General features: G+C 34.0%; 1 protein-coding gene across 1 annotated transcript in view; it reads right to left on the bottom strand.

The window, feature by feature from the left end:
* LOC119585967 (kinesin-like protein unc-104) overlaps positions 1-729 on the bottom strand; it is a gene marked incomplete in the record, with an annotated part of 145,723 nt that overhangs the window by 54,772 nt on the left and 90,222 nt on the right.

Below are 729 nucleotides of genomic sequence, written 5' to 3'. Positions count from 1 at the left end.
TAACCGATGAATACAACAAAGAGGGAAAAATGGTAAGCCACAAACAGAAACACATGAAGAGAACAAACAGAAAAGGTGGAATAAAAAAAGCTCTAACCCTTGTTCAAAACGAATACCAACTACATAATTTCAGAAAAAAACACCTCTTTATGCATATCCAATGCACTTACCCCGAAAACTGCGCATTTTACATTACATGCATATGTATTTTTATACTTGTCTATTCTCACATAGCAAAACGTTGCTAATACTGCCTCTGTCCTCCTTTTCAAGGACAAAAATACCACAAAAGGTTTATTCTCACAAAACACGAACCAAGTCTAAAAAGCGACTTAACTACTTAGTGTATTGCAAATATAATCACTCATAGCCACACTAGCAATATGAAACCTACGGCGTTCATTATAGATATATTCATCTACATATTAGACTCATGCACATCGCTCTTTATAAATACAATTTGATTACCTTTATACCAGCGTTATCAAATTCCCGTTGTACTTTTCTAAATAAAACCCATTTACCATCATACTAACGTCATCAGATTTACGTCATTCTGTGCAAATATAACCTATCTATCTTCGTGTTACTATCATAATTAATAACATTAAGGAAAATAAGGCTATTAACCATTTTCAGACACAGTGACATAAAACAACAGACAGATACTAAAAATGCAAGATAGTCGCATTCCATCCCCCTCCTGCAATGCGGCGAATAAAAAGGAAA

This window comes from Penaeus monodon, chromosome 20, assembly GCF_015228065.2.
Source record: "Penaeus monodon isolate SGIC_2016 chromosome 20, NSTDA_Pmon_1, whole genome shotgun sequence".
Taxonomy (NCBI): Eukaryota; Metazoa; Arthropoda; class Malacostraca; order Decapoda; family Penaeidae; genus Penaeus; species Penaeus monodon.
The sequence above is the reverse complement of the archived record's forward strand: the minus strand, read 5'-3'. Positions and strand labels throughout refer to the sequence as shown.